This window comes from Populus trichocarpa, chromosome 4 (assembly GCF_000002775.5).
Source record: "Populus trichocarpa isolate Nisqually-1 chromosome 4, P.trichocarpa_v4.1, whole genome shotgun sequence".
Taxonomy (NCBI): Eukaryota; Viridiplantae; Streptophyta; class Magnoliopsida; order Malpighiales; family Salicaceae; genus Populus; species Populus trichocarpa.
Genome location: NC_037288.2, coordinates 15,180,310 through 15,198,738, shown reverse-complemented (window position 1 = coordinate 15,198,738; position 18,429 = coordinate 15,180,310).

Here is an 18,429-nt window from a genome sequence, read left to right as displayed (position 1 = left end):
GCAGCTCATGGATTCGTTCCGTAGGGATGTTGGTCTGGCAGATTCAGCCAATGGCACAACTTGGAGTGAATGTAGCAGAAAAGAGTTTTACTTTTAACGAGGAAGATCGGCCATTGTTGGGTTAGCATCTGCAAGCAGTGGTAAGCTATAATAACTAGACTAGGCTAGATATGGGAATTGCTTTTTATTATTATTATTATTACTATTATTCTTTCTATTATTACTGCTGATTTTTCATAAACTATTTTTTTTAATATTAATATTCGAGTTAGTTTATATGTATCTCAATTAATTTTATAAATTTTAAAATTAACAATTATATTAGTTTTCAATAACCATAAAATTTATAAAACTTGAGTTTATAACTTTAAAAATTAAATTTTAAAAATTAAATTTAAAATTTAACCGGTTAAAATTACAGTATAATTTTTTTTTAATCGAAGACTGCGCGCGTGTGTAGAAACAATTACATTTCTCGGAACCAATCTTGTTTTGAATCCAAATCCAAGATGATTAAAGTAGGGTACAGGTCCACATAACACATATGCAGTAAAAGAATATAAGTACTGATCTGTTTTTATTTAAAGAGATATTGTTATTTAATGTTTTGTCTTTTCTATTTTTCTTGTCTACTTTTTTTTTACAAACAATAATTAAAGGCTACTAAAATTACAACAACAAGACATTTGTGCCTAAAATAACTACAAAAAGTTGTACAATTACTAAATATATTAAAGGGAGTAACCATTATTTTTTTTTTCGATTTTCGTTCTTAAGTTTTTTCTCTTATTGAATCTTTTGCGCATAATTTCACTAAAAATGGTTTGAAATTAAGAAGAAAATACTAAATTAAAAACAAAAGAGTATGAAAATGTAAATCATAGAGAAAAATCAAGGTTATGATCAAAATCAAGAAAAAAGTGCTTTTCAGACCATCTATGTTCCTATCTTCTCCAATTTAGTCCCGGTAGTTTTGAAATTTTAGTTTTAGCTTAAAAGTTTATTTTATTTATTTTATAGTCCTTCGGTTTGAGTGAGGAAAGAGAAAGTCACTAGAAAACAACAGAAGAAAGAGGAAATTATCAATTGGTCACATTTCAAAAAAAAAAAACAAACCTTGGTGTTAACGGGTTCCATTCGATGAGAGAAGTTTAATTGAAGAGTTTTTAAACCTTTATTTTGCACGACAAAAATATATTAAGGTTGAAAGAGAATTTTTTTTCCCTGTTTGATTTTGTGTTTTTGGACATATTTTGAAGTGTTTTAAGTTGAGATATTGATTTATTGACATGATAAGAATGCTTATCAGGTGTTTTTAAATGAAAATTGAAAAATAAAATTTTTGGTCCAAAAAATCTCATCCCAATTTTCCAACCACATTTTTTATGGTAGAAAACTAGACTAGCAAACAACATGTTATTAGCCATCATAGACGATGTGACATCTACTTTTATCTTTTTTAAGAAAAAATGGTTTTTAGCCCTTATACCAAAGAAAAAAGGGCTACGCATGTTGGCTTAGTTGTATGCGTAGACTTTTCTTTAAATAGACCGGAAACCTAGCCTCAGAAGCATAACCTCTGTATATTCAACCCATTATGCACTTTATTGTTTTTTTTAATTAAATCTCATGAAAATAAATAACTATAAAATATATTAAAAACATGATTTTTAAGAATACAATTATATTTTTTGTATAAAATTATCGAGTGCTTTTTATAGCCCTCGAGATTTGTATTTTTTTTAGATTTAGATTTTTTCTTTTCTTCACAATTTTTTATTATTATCACATGTTTGCATAAAAAATCTAGAACTTGTTAGTGTATTATTCATATATTTTTTAATACATCCACGAAATAATAATGAAACCACCATTTTTTTTATTAAATTTACTTTTATTATTTTGATAATCGTTTTGTTTCAACGAATAAATATTTGGATAAATTAATTGCAAAAAAGAAGAAGAGGAATTTCATTTATAGGTTAAAGAGGTTTCAATTAAAGAGATGCCATTTTCATCTTTAATTTGGATCATTTAGTTTTTTTTTCTTGAATATTTATTCTAATTGCCTTTAATTTATATTAAATGAAGTGCATTCCTAAAAAAAGTTAATATTTTTTGGTTAAGAAAAATATATTAATAAGAAAAAGATTGATTATACTAGCAAGTTATGTTGTTACCCATTTTAAGGGCCCCACATAAACAAAAAAAATCAAAAAAAAGGAAAAAGAGAAAATACAAAAAAAATAAAAAATGTCAGAAGAAAAAAAAAAATATATATATATATATATATCAGTTGAGAAGAACATATTGGAACTCCCGGGAAATTACCAAAAATTGGTTGAGGAGGGTCACAACATACAAAATTGGAAAATTTGACCCTGTTGACAAAGATAATTCAATTTTTGAGGAGGAAAATTCAAAATTGCATGTTTAAGGACTCAATTGGAATTTTTCTCCATGTTGTGGTTGTGGAGGTAGGGGGCTGCGGATTAGACCTGCACTTTGTTCTTTAGAGAGATCCCGTTTTCCTACTGCTGGACTCTTTCGGATTCACTGAATTGCTCTTTTCCTCTTTCACTAACAATCTAGATAGAAAGAGGTCAATCATTATCTAGTCTTTGAATTTGGATAATGTAGGTGGTAAGCTAAAGCGAAGGATTTAATTGAATTTACTGAGGATTTAATTGCAAGGAAAATTAATTCTTGAAGTCAATTTAGACTTTAATTGGAAGAAATTAAAGTCTAGGAGTCAAATTATAAATTTTAAGAGTTAATTTGGTCAAATCAGGAGCTTAATTGCATAAATATTGAAGTTTAATGAGCAGTTAGGGACTTGATTGAAGAAATTCAAAACCAAGGACTAACTTGTAAGTAGCATGAGACTACAGGGTTTGAAATCATTAAAATCAGGGACCAAATTGAAAAAAAATTAAAGTTTGATGGCTAATTGGGATCCAATTAAACAAATAAAAAACCAAGGACCAAATTGTAAAAGGCTCTCAAATTCAAGGTTGGCAATTGAGTTTGGTAGGGATGAAATTGCATGAAATTAGGAGTTGAGGAGGAACTTAAGGGTAAAATTAAAAGAAATGAGAAGAATAAGAATTAAATTGAAGTTTGCCAAATCCCAAATTAAAAGAAATGAGAAGAATATGGATTAAATTGAGTTTTGTAGGGTTTAGCCTAGGGGTGATCATTTTCGGTTCGGTTTTGGTTTTTATCAAAAAAAAGTAACCAAACCAAATTTTTTTAAAAAAAACCGAGACCGAACCGAAACCGGTTCAAACCGACCAATTTCGGTTCGGTTCGTTTTTTTAGGACAAAACCGGTTCAAACTGGTTTGGCTCGGTTTTTTTGCCGGTTTTTTTTCGGTTCGGTTTTTTTGGTTTTAGGCTTATAAAACCGAAACTGAACCGAACCGGTCGGTTTTTTTAAAATTTTAATCGGTTTTTTTTCACGGTTCGGTTTTTTTGGTTTTTTTTTTTCCGGTTTTCTCGGTTTTTTGGTTTTTTTACTCACCCCTAGTTTAGCCTATACGACGTCGTTTAGATACTATACACTTTCTATTTCAGGTAGTTTTGGTTGATCGAGTAGACACTTTCAGGTAGGTGAATGTGGTGTTTCCGACCACTTTCAAGGCTGTAATCACCACCTTTCAACTGAGAAACACCCCTTTCTACAACACCATTTCTATGAAATCAAACATTTACATCCTATTTTCTCTAATGATCTTAGCAAAATCTTGTCCACGATCAGCCACCCCTATGTTTTCAGATTCTATGTTGATCGAGTTGACACTTTCAAATGAATGAATGTGGAGTTACAGACCTCCAGATTGAGCAAGATTAGATCCAACATAAAGATATGTACCCCCTCTACCATGATCATGTGGTCTGAGGCAATGTTGACGTCGGTGTTGCTCTGGCAAAGCCACGAAAGTGGCCAACCTAGTCAGCTTTAACTAAGACACTCATTTGCACAAAATCACCCAACTCTTTCGTGTGTTCACACTTAAAAAATCTAAGAGGGTTCTTATCAAGTATTTAAAACATTTCTCTTAAGATCAAAAGGCTAGAAACACTTCACATTGACCTCAAAGTTTGTTACAAATCCACATAAATCCAAAATCATTGATCCTGTGGTAAAACCAGTCTAGTTTTGGTTTGTTAAAACCCTAACAAACTCATCTAGAAGCTCTGAATCTGTCTATAAAAGGAGAGGTAATCAGAGGAGCAAAAGGGAGGAAGAAAGAGAGGAAAAACAAAGGGGAAAGAAATTTTGGTGAAAGTTGAAGCAATCATATCATGTTCATGATTTCAAGGATTCAGTTTGTTTTTTGTTGGGTCTAGAGAGAAGGAAAAAGAAAGGAAGCATTAGAAATCCATTCTTATTGGAAGATTTCAAGCTTGAAATTTATACCCTTGCAAACCTTGAAAATGGAGTCCATGAGGCCTGTTGGATTGATTTTTGTTGTTTAAATGCAATGTTTTGAATGTGTTGACATGTTGATGATTGATTTAATACATTATATTTGCCTCTGAGTTTGATTTGGAATTTGCCAAATATGTTAGTAAGGTTGATGTTCTTTAGTTCTTGCATGTTTTTGGGTTTCTGAGTTTTATTTGGTGTTAGTTGAAGGTTTAGGAAGACATTTTGAATCCAAACTGTATAAATATATAGGTTGTTTTAGGTTGACAGTTTTGGAGCTTATGTGTTAGTTTTAAGTCTTGTTTTCTTTCAATTCTGGTTTATGTAAGTTTGTATCTCATTATTAGTAAATAATCTAGGGTTTTCAAGCATTAATAACATGTTTTTATAGGTTTTAATCTTAGAGTTTTGGTTTTGAATCAAAACCTATTTTTGATAGAATCATGATTTTTGAGGAATAATCAAATCAAACTGACACTTGATTCTTAATCTGTGCTTTATTGTGATTAAAACCTTGTTTTTTATTGCTTGAAATATGGTTTGGTTTGATGTTCACGTTGTTGGGTTTAAGTTTGAGTGTTCTTCATACTTTCTGTGTTTGATCCATTTTTCTTGAGATTTTTTTTTGTTTTTATGTTTTTACTTATGTTGAATTTGTTTTGGGTTTGGGTCTTTATTTTGGTTTGTTTCTGGGTTAACTCGGTCAGGTCAACTTAGTCGGGTCAACCTCAGTCGTGTCAACCCTTGTCGGGTCAGTCCATTCAAGTCAACCCAACTGGGTCAAAACTGGGTCGGTCATTAGGCCCTGTTTGGTTTGTAGTTTTTTTTGGTTTAAGGGTGTGTTTGGCAAACATCTTTTAGGTTTGTTTTGGGTAGTTTTTTTTCCAAGGGAAATAAGATTTTTGCCAAACATGGCCTTACAAAAATGCAAAATAATAATAATAACAACATAATAATAATAATAACAAAACTTTTTGTATGTTGTATACTACCAAGTCTCTCAAAAATATAAAAATCATATTTTCTCCCAAAAAATGTATATGGTGTGTTTTAGTATTTTATATATATATATATATATATATATATATATATTCACTCATTTTGAATTTAATAACCACTTTATTGTATCTTTTGAGAACTTAGCTAATATTTCAATAACCCTTGAAATTTTAATTCATGGAATTAAAGCTTAATATTCTAGTATAAAATGCCGGACCTACAAGTAGGCTAATATTTAAATGTTAGGAAGTGACCAGAAAATTCACAGAATTAATTTAAATACTCACCAATTTTAATTGAGAGTATTTTCTTATCGCAATATACGAATTGCGGAAAACCTTTCTATAAGAATTCATTTAGGCACACGAACCCATAATAAATTCAAATGCCAAATTTATTCACACGAATAAATCATCATCCTAAGTCATAAACAGACCACCGGTTAGGAACACATCAAAACCTTTAAACCACATTCAAATCACACAATACAACTTACCTTAGGTAAGAGGTGTTAGGGGTGCTAATACCTTCCATGACCACAACAAGTCCCTTACCCTTTGAATCTCTAATAGACCAATACACCCGGGTTTCCTAGCGACCCTGAACTAAACAACTAGGTGGCGACTTCTTGACCCCCCGACACCGCGCGTCCACGTGCGACAGAATAACGACTCCACTAAATACAATATTGTTTGCAACAATATCAAACTAAGCTTTGTGTTTTATGTGGTTTATTTGTTTTTTATGTGTTTAAATTTTCACATTTGGCTTATCTCATTTTATTTACGCTCTAACATATTTACTCATGCCCATGCATGTATATTGGATACAGATGAATGTCTTCATGCATCACTAGTTTATTTATGATATATCTCTTCGTAATGCACTCACATGGAAACTTCAGGTTAGGTGGGGGAGTAACGGCTTATCCTATGACTTTCAATTAGGGTTTAAGTTCGTGAAACCATCTAACTCTTTGCTAAGTGATTAGATTGGTAGTGATTGGTATACGTTTCATTTCATTACCTATTAAGCCCCCATATTGCCTTCACGTGGGTAATCACTAGGACAACGAGTGACCCTTTTTTTAGAAAGCAAGTAGTAAACCTACCCCATGTCTCATGTAAAAGGACATAAGACCTGCCTATAAGATGTATGTCACTGGAACAAACATTGTTGCATTAAGACATGCTTAACCCTAAGCATCTTGCATTATAGGACTTTAGACTAATAGCATGGCCACTATTAGAGAAATGACTTATGTCGAATACGGGTTGGAATATGAATCCCTACAGCTATTATAAGGGGATTGCCTGAGACTAGATAATAATAAATTACCATCCATCAGAAATGTGAGTTGCTCTAGAAATGACTTAAAAAAGCTCCTCTCACATGTGAAAAGCATCAGCAAAGATGAGTTTTTGAAGAAATATGGGAGGATAGTGAAAATCACAAGGATGTCTGTTTAGAATTCAACCATTAAAGCTTTGATGTATTTTTTGGACCCCGAATACTGGTGCTTCACTTTTGGGAACGTAGACATGTGCCCTACCCTGAAAAAGTATGGTTGACTCACCGAGTTTCCCCAAAATCTATACAAAGTCTACTTCCACTAACAAAGTGCCAACTAAATTGGTTAAGTTGATCAAGGTTCCAGATCTCTATGAGATATTAGAGAAAAGTACTAGTGGCTTAAAGTAAAGATGATCAAAGAAATATTTGAAAGAAGAAAAAATGACTCCAGATTTGTTGAGGAAAGGGATATAATACTCTATTTGAGAATCTTTAGGTTGGTTTTATTTCCAAACTTAACGGGGATAATTAGTTTAAAGGTACATGATTTCATTAAATACACTAGTTTAGAATGGCCGAACACTCATCTCCAGTCCTACTTCAACAAAATAGTCGAGGTAATTCATGATGATAAGATATTGATCTATTTTTTCCAGGATAGTCTCATAGGGTTCGCCCTAAGCTAGTACATGAGACTAGACAATAACAGGATCAAGAAATGGAAAGACTTGGCCGAGGCTTTTTTTAAGTAATACAAATTCAACTTGGATATTACTTCTGACAGAATGAGCCTAATGTCAATGGAGAAAATAAGCCAAGAGTCAGTAAGGGCTTCTATGCAAAGGTGGTGGGACGAGGCCATGCATGTCTAACCCCTTTTAATAGAAATGGAGATGGTGACTTTGTTTGCCAATACCTTCAAATCCCCCTATTATGAGCATTTAATGAGTAGCTCATCTTAGCATTTCTATGATGTTGTACATAATGCTGAAAGAATAGAGCAAGGGATTAAGTCTGGGTGCATAGTCGAACCGGTGGAGAAGAAAGGTTTTGTTGAGAAGAAAACGGAAAATGATGTGAACAACTTGAAATGAGGGTATAAGAGTAAAAAAGTAAACTACTATAACCCCCAAACACTTAGCTCTCAGGTTACCAACATTAACTTCACCAAGCCTTATGCCCTAAATCAAACCAGTAAAGCAAATAAGCAAAACAACCACTAAAGACAAAACACAAGAAATACCCTGGAACAATTACCACCTCTACCTATGCCTCTGAAAAATTTGTATGCCAAGTTATTAAGTATTGGGCATATAGCTCCTATCCCCGTACCACCAATCTAACCACCATTTCTCGTCCGGTATAAGCTAGATTTGACTTGTGAATACCACGCTGACAATCTTGGCTATAGTATTGAAACTTGTTATACCTTTAAGAAAAGGTTGTTGGAGCTCATCAATGATGGGTAACTTTTAAAGATTTTCCCAACATGAATTCGAATCCATTACCTAACCATGCCACATGAAACAATGGAGTAGGTATGGTGGAAGTCGGGAGTAAAGACAAGGCGCTGAAGGTATCCATGAAAATATTGTACAACATGCTTGTACAATCAGGATCTTTGAAAAGAAATGATGAGCATCACTTGGAGAAAGGTGACCATTGTGAGTTTCATTAACCAATTCTTCTCTCTAGGTGTTGAGTTTTGCATGGCTTGTTTTTGGGAGCGTGTTCCTCTGTTGTTTATGTCATTGTATTTTTTATTAGGAGCCTGTTCCCTTGTTGCTTCTTGTATATTTGTACATGTATATGAACTTGCTGGCTCTCCAGCATGATTACTTTGATCTTAATTCATACTTACATTTCGATAAAAAAAAAGGAATGTGTTGAGTTTCGCCAAAAGGTGGCAAGAATGCTAACCATGAGAGAGTTAAGGATTAAGACTATGGAGTTTGGCAATGAGGTAAGGATGATGGAAAGTTAAGAGAAACCGTTAGAGGTATGTAGGGTCCATCCAATAGTCAATGGACCACCTAAACTGATCTTGACTAAACCATCTTGCGCAAATAAGGAAAATCATAATGTGACACCTTACAATTATGGCTATACTGCTAATGTCAAAACTCATGCTCCTTTGTTCCAAGCTGAGATCACTAGGCTGACCTGGAGTTGTCGTTACTTCACGCCTGAAGCGCTAAGAAAAACTAAAGGCAAGGAAGTAGTAGATCTTGACAAGGAACTTAAGGTTAACAAACCTATGACTGAAAAAGAATCAAATAAATTCTTGAAGTTGATAAAGCACAGTGAATACTGCATAGTAGATCAACTAAAGAAAACCTCAGCCAGGATCCCCCTCATATCCTTGATACTCAGCTTTGAACCACACTGAAATGCCTTGTAAAAGGTGTTGAATAAGGCTTATGTGCCTAAAGACATTGACCAAAAAACCATATAACATCTGGTAGGGAGGATTTATACAACCAATTGCCTGTACTTCATAAAGGATGAACTGGATGTTAGGGGAACTAGACACAACAAGCCCCTATATATCACTATCAGGTGTAAAGACTGCCTTATAGGTAAAGTTCTCATAGACAATGGTTTAGCCCTCAATATGTTGCTAAAATATATGCTAAAAGAAATGCATGTTGATGAATTGCACATAAAACCTAGCATATAATGGCGAGATCATATGATGGCTCACCTAAACAGATAATTGGGATTTTGGAAGTGGAACTGTATATGGGGCCACAAGTGTTCTTTGTGACACTATAAATTATGGATATCCACCCTTCCTATAGCATGTTATTGGGAAGACCTTGGATTCATGTAGCTGGGGCAGTAACCTCATCATTACACCAGTACTTGAAGTACATCATGAATGGGATGTTGGTGATTCTCAAGGCTGTAATATAGTTTCCATGAAAAAAAATTATGGTTGTACCATTCATAGAAGTAGGAGATTGCAAAAACAGGGACATTCATGCTTTTGAAATTTTAAACACTAAGTGAGTTCCTGATAGCACAATGCTGAGAGGACCAAGGGTTTCAGAAGCAGTGAAGATGACAACTAAATGCTTCTTGAAACATGGAATTTCATTTCAACACGACCCTAACGCCGGAAAGCCAGAAAGAGTCAATCTTATAAAGGTCAAATGTGTTGATCAAAGATTCGAGCTCAGATATAAGCTTAAAAATGAGGATTACAGATAGTTTACTAGTGTGAGATGAGAAAGAAGAATGACCAGAATTGCGAGAAAAGAGTCGAAAGAGGAAGAGCTGGTAATTCCTCCCATTAGGGTTTCATTACTGAAGGTTGCATATTTAATGCAACCTGATAAAGGACTGGAAAGCCTTGGTCAAGATCTCTCAACTATGAACATAAACACCTTGGAGGAAGATAAGGTCAAAGGGGATGATCAAAAGATAGAGTCTGGAAAGGAAGATGAAGTGCTGCCGCAAATAACCATCTACACTATGGAAGAAGTCTTTGCTAATACCTTCATATGAAAGTTGGCTAAGGGCGAGATTTTCAAAACTAGGTGACCCAGGAAGCTCCATTGGTGTTTAAAATGTAACTTAGTATTGCTAGTCTTAATATGCATTTTGTTCTGCTTTTGTTTGCTTTGTTTTTTTTTCTGGTTGACATTTACGGCTTAGATGTCAATTAGATCTTGCCTTTGTTGTTGAGCCCACCTTTTCTAATTAATAAGATCATTGGATTTTTCAAATTGTTTTTTTCATTTATATTTTTTTCACTTGCACATTTACACTAAACACTTTCCACTTTTAGGAAACCTGAAAGCGGATCTTCTATAACACCATATACACCTTGTAAAAAGAATGAAAAACCAAACTATAACAAATATATAATATCTATGGAAAAAGAAGAAGGGGATGAAAATGATATTAGGGAATTCACAAAATAAATGGAGCAACATGAATAGACTTGGAAGCCCGCTACAAAAGAACTTGAAATCATAAATATAGGTAATGATCAATTTAAGAAGGAACTGAAAATAGAAGCCTCAGCTACTCCCAAAGATAAAGCAGAAATGATCACCCTATTACAGGAGTATACATATGTTTTTTCCTGGTTTGTATATGGATATCGTAGTACATAGAATATCACTGGTAGAAAGATGCAAATTCGTCAAACAAAAGTTAAGAAGGACTCATCTTGACATCCTGATCAAGGTCAAGATATAGATTTAAAAGCAATGGGATGCTGGTTTTTTGAAAGTAGTTAAATATCCACAATAGATATCTAATGTAGTTATCGTACCAAAAAAAGAGGGAAAAATTAGAGTCTGTGTGGATTTTAAGGATTTAAACAATGCTAGCCCCAAAGATGACTTTCCTTTGCCACATATAAATGTCTTGGTCGACAATGTTGTATATAGTTCTATATATTCCTTCATGGATGGCTTCTCAGGGTATAACCTGATAAAAATGGCTTCAGAAGATAAAGAAAAAAAAACTTTTATCATGCTGTGGGGAACATTCTGTTACAGGTGATGCCATTCGAACTGAAGAATGCAGGGGCCGCTTACTAGAGGATCATAGTGATGTTATTTCATGATATGATGCATAAGAAAATTGAGGTGTATGTAGATTATATGATTGTCAAGCCCATAAAACGAGAGAGTCATGTCTAGATTTTAAGGAAGTTGTTCGAGAGATTAAGGAGGTACAAAATAAGGCTCAACCCTGCAAAATGTTCATTTGGAGTTAAGTTCGGTAAATTGTTATGATTCATGGTGAGTGATAGAGGAATAAAGGTGGATCCTGATAAAGTGAAGACCATTCAATCTATGCCATCTCCTAAGATAGAAAATGAGGTGAGAGGATTCTTAGGGGAATCAAATTGTATTGCCCAGTTCATATCCCAGCTAATAACAACATATGACCCTATCTTCTAGCTATTGAGGAAAAAGAATCATGAGACTTGGAACGAGGAGTGTGTAGAAGCTTTCAATAAAATCAAGTAGTACTTACAAAACCTACATCTGCTTGTTCCTTTAGTATCAGGAAGACCTTTGATACTATATTTGACAGTAAATGAAACAACTATATGATGTGTACTGGGCTAGCATGATGAAACCAGAAAGAAAGAAAATGCCATTTATTACCTAAGTAAGAAATTCATAGAATGTGAGTCTAGATACACGGTGATAAAAAAGTTATATTGTGCGCTAGTGTGGGTAGAAAAAAGATCACGACATTATATGTTGTATCATACTATGTGGTTGATCTCCAAGGTTGATCCTTTGAGATATATATGTGACAAGCCTTATTTATCAAGTAAAATTGCAAGATGGGAAGTTCTGTTAGCAGAAAATAACATAGTGGATATGATGAGAAAGACCATGAAAGGAAGCACAATACCTGACTATTTGGCTAACAATGCCATTAAAGATTATAAGCCATTTGATTTTCCTGATGAAAACATATTGTTAATTGAGGAAGAATAAAAGAAGATAGATTGGTGGACCATGTATTTTGATGGGGCAGTAAATGTACATGGAAATAGAGCTGGCATAGTAATAGTTTCTCCTGATAAGAAGTAGTGTCCGATTTTAGTTAAACTACAGTTTGAATGCACCAACAATACAACTGAGTATAAGGCTTGTATCCTGGGTTTGGAAGCTGCATTAGAGCTTAAAATAAAAAAGATAGATTTATACGGTCATTCAATGCTAATTATTTGTCAAATGAAAGGAGAATAGCAAAACAAGGAAGAAAAGCTGAGACCCTACCAAGAATATCTATCCAAACTAGCAGACGAGTTTAAAGAGATAGAGTTCACCCATTTAATAAGGGAAGGGAACCATTTTACTGATGTTTTGGCTACACTGGTTGTCATGGCCAGAATTGATTTTGGACATAAGTTACAACCGATACACATTGATATCAGAAATTTCCTAGCTCATTATTGCTCAATTGAAGGAGAGATGGATGGAAACCCTTGGTACTATGATATCAAGAATTTTGTGCAAAACCAGGAATATCTCGTTGGAGCCTCCAAGGCAGATAGGAAAACCTTGAGAAGATTGGCAATGAATTTCTACTTAGATGGAGAGGTTTTGTACAAAAGATCATTTGATGGAACCTTGCAAAGATGTTTGAATGAGGCTAACACTAGAATTGCATTGCAAGAAGTCCATAAAGGGATATGCTCAACTCATGTTAGTGGGCATATGATAGCAAGGAAAATACAAAGGGTTGGTTATTTTTGAATGATATTAGAAAGATACTATATCAACTATGTCAGAAAAATGTCATAAGTATCAGGTATATAGTGATAAGATCAATGCACCTTTGATTACTTTGTTTAATCTAACATTTCCATGGCCATTTGCAATGTGGGGAATTGATGTGATGAGGCCTGTTAACCCGAAAGCCATCAATGAGCATAGATCCATCCTCGTGGCTATTGGCTATTTTATAAAATGGGTAGAAGCCAATTCATATACTCATATAACATAGAAGATGGTGAAAAGGTTTATATAAAATGACTTGATCTGTTGATATGGTCCACCAGGAAAGATAGTGACTGACAATACTTAGAACTTTAATGGTAAGATGATAGTAGAGCTTCGTGCTAAGTGAAAAATCAAACATTCCAATTCCTCACCATACAGACAAAAAATTAACGGCATTGTAAAAGCTGCCAACAAGAATGTCAAGAAGATTATTCAGAAAATGGTGATCACTTACAAAGATTGGCATGGGATGTTGTCATTTTCCCTCCATATATACCACACTATTGTCAGAACTTCAACATAAGCTACCCTGTATTTCTTGGTATATGAAATGAAAGCGGTGATGCCTTTGGAAGTAGAAATCCCCTCATTAAGAATATTGATAAATAAATTCTGAGCTAGAAAAAACAGAGTGGGCCAAAGTGAGAGATGAACAATCAAACCTGATAAGTGAGAAAAAGATAGCTATAATTTGTCATCATCAACATTACCAAAAAATGATGGCCAACGCATATGACAAGAAGGTTAGACCTCAAATATTCTAGGAAGGAGATTTAGTACTGAAGAAAATATTGTCTTTACCATGAGAGGATTAGAGCAAATATGCGCCAAACTATAAGGGTCCCTATGTAGTGAAGAAGTCTTTCTCATTAGGCATTTTAAATGAATGGAGAAGATCTAGCTAGACTTGTGAATTCTAATTCTATAAAAAAAGGTATTATGTATAATGTGTTCATTTTCTTCTAAGTCAATAAAAATAAAGTTTGGCCATGAATTCTTCATATAAAGGAACTTTCTTTTCTTTTCTTTTCTTTTTAATCTCTTGATCTCACAACATTTGGAACCTTTTCCTAAAAGAAAGATCTTAAAATAAATGGTCTTGTGCATAAGTATGAGAAATGGGTCATAAAAACGCTTAAGATAAGTTTTTAAGCAATTCTCGATTAAGAGGTGACCAAACAAAACAAACCAAAACCAACTATAAGATAAAGCCCTGTCTCTGAATAACATTTTGAATTGCATGAATAAATGGTTGGTAGCCACTCTATAATCACCCATAAGTTCTTTTAAAAAAAGGACAAGGTTTATCAATACTAACGATGTTTGTTTGTAATGAGAAAAATGTCATCTTTGTTATCCCTTCCCTTGTGATCCATATTTGAACCTAGATAAGTTTTTCTTCACAAAAACCTTGACCAGGATCACTCCTCACATTGAGAGCAAAAGAAAATATAAGCAAAATACCAAAATGCACACATGGATCTATGAAAGTCAGAACCTAATACCAGGGGGCATCATCATAAAAGGAGAATGATAAGAAAGAGGAAACAATATATATATATATATATATATATATATATATATATATATATATATATATATATATATATATATAAGAAAAGAAGGAGAAGAAGAAGTAAAAGAATGGAAAATAAAAGAAAATGATGGTTTGATGACACTTTAAGACTGAAGCAAAGATCCTGAAGTAGGACTCTTCATTAAGAAATAGAGTCTATCCAAACAAAGTCCGTAAGACTATTTCACAAAGAAAAAGAGGTAGAAGAAAAGTGATCTTGAGTTTTTTAACCATGAAACACCTTTTAAGACTAAAAAAGCATCCATTTCTTCCATAGCCCATAACCATAGTTTGTGTTACGTGCCTTTAGATGTCTTTTCTAATCAAATGCATATAACCTGGGTTGATAAATGGTGATCTTATTGTTCACACGACATGATAAATAAGTAGCGACTCACTTTTATCCATGCAAGAAAAATATAAATTCTAGCATTCTACACAGATTTTTCAAGTAAATACTTGAAACCTTTTTAAAAAAACTAAAGTAGAAAGTCATCTCTTGTAAAAGCCTAACCTAAAGACGACCTATATTCTGAAATACTATAAAACCTTAAAGGAAAATGCTTAAAGAACTGTTTTGATGCATACATTGAAAAATTCAATTCTCATGAACAAAACCAAGTCTTTTAAATATTTGTAGATTTTTTTGTGATGAAACAAAACCAAAAAGCCCTTAAAATGAAAAAGGCAATTAAAACATCAACAAGAACATTATAGAAAGCAGTGTCAAAGCATGTACTCAGTTGGGTAAGAAAGGGCCCAACAAGAAATATAAGCTGAAGACTTCTTCCCAAGAACATGATGGGTAAGAAAGATAGCACAAGAAACAAATCCTGACTCAAGCATACAATTTCTAACACATTAACAAACTCACACCAAAAAAAGAGTTAATAGGAAATCAAAGAAAGGGTGGGACTTATATATCTAAACCAGGTAAGAATGCATGCATTTAACCCCAAAACATTACACAAGTTTTGTTTTACAGAAAAAATTCTAGAAATCAAACTTACAAAAATCAAAAGACTAATAAAGAAGGAGTCTTTGGAAAGCTTTAGTTGAAGGGGATCATTGAGATTTAAGGTTTCAAGTCAATTGAGTTGAAAAAGAAGACAAATATTTTGGTTCTGGTGAAAGGGGATCGCCAGATTGGGATCTCAGGTTGATCGAGTTAAAGATAAAGATCAAGGTTTTGGTTAAAGGGGGTCTCTAGATTGAGATTTTAGATTGATCGAGTTAAAGGCAACATTTTGGTTCTAGTTAAAGGGAATCGACAGATTGGGATATCAGGTTGATCCAGTTAAAGACAAAGATCAAGGTTCTGGTTAAAAAGGGTCTCTAGATTGAGATTTCAGGTTAACCGAGCTGAAGACAACGTTTCTGGTTTTAGTTAAAGGGGATCATCAGATTGGGATCTTAGGTTGATTGAGCTAAAGACAAAGACCAAGGTTTTGGTTAAATAAGGTCTCTAAATTGAGATTTTAGATTAACCGAGCCGAAGGCAACATTTATGGTCCTGGTTAAAGGGGATCATCGAATTGGGATCTCAGGTTGACCAACCTAAAAACAAATACCAAGGTTTTGGTTAAAAGGGGTCTCTAGATTGAGATTTCAGGTTCACTGAGATGAATATAATATTTTTTGTTCTGGTTAAAAGGGATCGCCAAATTAGGATTTCAGGTTAATCAAGCTAAAGATAAAGACCAAGGTTCTGGTTAAAAGGGGTCACTAGATTGAGAATTCAAGTTGACCGAGCTGAAGGTAACATTTTGGTTCTGGTTAAAGGGAATGGCTGCAAGGATAAAGTTTCAGGTCATCCAAACTAAAAGCTTTGAGATGATTAGTTATGGAAGAACCTTTTATTCATCTTTACAAACATACTATGCAAAACGCTTAAAAAGTCTTTCCTCTATAAGTATTGTAAAGAGGGAGCATTTGTTGTTACCTATTTTTTGGGGTCCCACATAAATAAAAAAATTCAACAAAAGGGGAAAAAAAAAAATATAAAAAAATAACAAAATATTTGAAGAAAAACAATATATATATATATATATATATATCTGTTTTGAAGAACATATCGGAACTCCTAGGAAATTACCAAAGACTGTTTGATGAGGGTTACAATATACAAAATTGGAAAATTTGACCCTGTTAACAAAGAGAATTTAATTTTTGAGGGGAAAAATTCAAAATTATATGTTTAAAGACTCAATTGTATTTTTTCAAGGTTTAATTGAATTTATTGAGGGCTTAATTGCAAGAAACATTAGTTCTTGAAGTCAATTTAGGCTTTAATTAGAAGAAATTAAAGTCTGGGGGTCAAATTGCAAATTTTAAGAGTTAATTTGGTCAAATCAGGGGGGTAATTGTGTAAATATTAAAGTTTGATGAGCAATTAGGGACTTGATTGAAGAACTTCAAAACAAGCACTAACTTGTAAGAAGCGCGAGACTTCAGGGTTTGAAATCGTTGAAATTAGGGACCAAATTGAAGAAAATTGAATGTTTGATGGTTAATTGGGAACCAATTAATCAAATAAAAAACCAAGGACCAAATTGTAAAAGGGGCTCAAATTCAGGGCTGGTAATTTAGTTTTGTAGGGGTGAAATTGCATGAAAATAGGAGTTGAGAAGGAACTTATAGGTAAAATCAAAAGAAATGAGAAGAATAGGGATTAAATTAAAGTTTGGCAAATTCCAAATTTAAAAACCTTAATTTGTAGGGTTTAACCTATATGACGTCGTTCAGCTACTGTGCACCTTCTTTTTCGGTAGTTTTGGTTGATCGAGGAGACACTTTCGACCACTTCTGAGGTTGTAACTACCACCATTCAACTAAGAAACATCTCTTCTACAACCCTATCTCCATGAAATCAAACGTTTACATTTCATTTTCTCCAATGATGTTAGCAACATCTTGTCCACGATCAGCCACCCCTGCGATTTCAGATTCTATGTTAATCGGGTTAACACTTTCAAATGAATAAATATGGAGCTATAGACCTTCAAATTGAGCAAGATTGGATACAACATTAAGTTATGCATCCCCTTTACCATGATCAGGTGGTCTCAGGCAACGTTGATGTCGGTGTTGCTCCGGCGAAGCCACGAAAGTAGCCAACACAATTAGCCTTAACTAAGACACCTATTTGCATAAAACCACCCAACTCTTTTGTGTTACCACACTTAAAAACTCCAAGAGGGTTCTCGTCAAAGGTTTAAAACCTTTCTCTCAAGATCAAAAGGCTAGAAACACTTCACCTTGACCACTAAGTTTGTTACAAAACCACTTAAATCCAAAACCATTGATCCTATGGTAAAACCAGCCTAGTTTTGGTTTATTAAAAACCTAACAAAACTCATGTAGAAGATCTGAACCCCCTATAAAAGGAGAGGTAATCAAAGGAGCAAAAGAAAGGAAGAAAGAGAGGAAAAGTAAAGGGGAAATAAATTTTTGTGAAAGTTTAAGCAATCCTATCAAGTTCGTGATTTCAAGGATTCAATTTGTTTTTTCTAGGTTTGTAGAGATGGAATAAGGAAGGCAGCATTAGAAATCCATTCTTTTTGGAAGATTTCAAGCTTGGAAGGTATACCTTTGCAAACCTTGAAAGTGTAATCCATGAGACCTGCTGGATTAATTTTTGTTGTTTAAATGCAATGTTTTGAATGTGTTCACATGTTGATGATTGCTTTAAGTTGTTATGTTTGCATTTGAGTTTGCTTTAAAATTTGCCAAAAGTGTTAGCAAGGTTGATGTTCTTCTATTCTTGCATGTTTCTGGTTTTTCAGTTTTATTTGGTTCTGGTTAAAGGTTTAGGAAGACATTTTGAATCCAAATTGCATAAATATATAGGTTGTTTTAGGTTGA